Source organism: Limulus polyphemus, unplaced genomic scaffold (genome assembly GCF_000517525.1).
Source record: "Limulus polyphemus unplaced genomic scaffold, Limulus_polyphemus-2.1.2 Scaffold9357, whole genome shotgun sequence".
Classification (NCBI taxonomy): Eukaryota; Metazoa; Arthropoda; class Merostomata; order Xiphosura; family Limulidae; genus Limulus; species Limulus polyphemus.
The window spans coordinates 23,737-24,133 of NW_013674967.1; the positions used below are offsets into that span (position 1 = coordinate 23,737).

Genomic DNA, 397 nt, shown 5'->3' on the forward strand with positions numbered 1-397 from the left:
TATCTACTGTGTTGTGTTTTAGTTTCACTTGTTCTACCAGTATCTACTGTGTTGTGTTTTAGTTTCACATTGTTCTACCAGTATCTACTGTGTTGTGTTTTAGTTTCACATTGTTCTACCAGTATCTACTGTGTTGTGTTTTAGTTTCACATTGTTCTACCACTATCTACTGTGTTGTGTTTTAGTTTCACTTTGTTCTCCCACTATCTACTGTGTTGTGTTTTAGTTTCATTTTGTTCTACCAGTATCTACTTTGTTGTGTTTTAGTTTTACATTATTCTACCAGTATCTACTGTGTTGTGTTTTAGTTTTACATTGTTCTACAAGTATCTACTGTGTTGTGTTTTAGATTCACATTGTTCTACAAGTATCTACTGTGTTGTGTTTTAGATTCACA

The 397-nt window shown here is 32.5% G+C and overlaps 1 long non-coding RNA gene across 1 annotated transcript in view; it reads right to left on the bottom strand.

The window, feature by feature from the left end:
- Positions 1-280, bottom strand: part of LOC111083392 — a 5,034-nt gene extending 4,754 nt beyond the window's left edge. The window contains exon 1 of the long non-coding RNA XR_002609014.1: positions 29-280. This is a non-coding gene — a long non-coding RNA (uncharacterized LOC111083392). The remainder of the gene's footprint in view (positions 1-28) is intronic.
- Between the last annotated feature and the right edge of the window lie 117 nt (positions 281-397).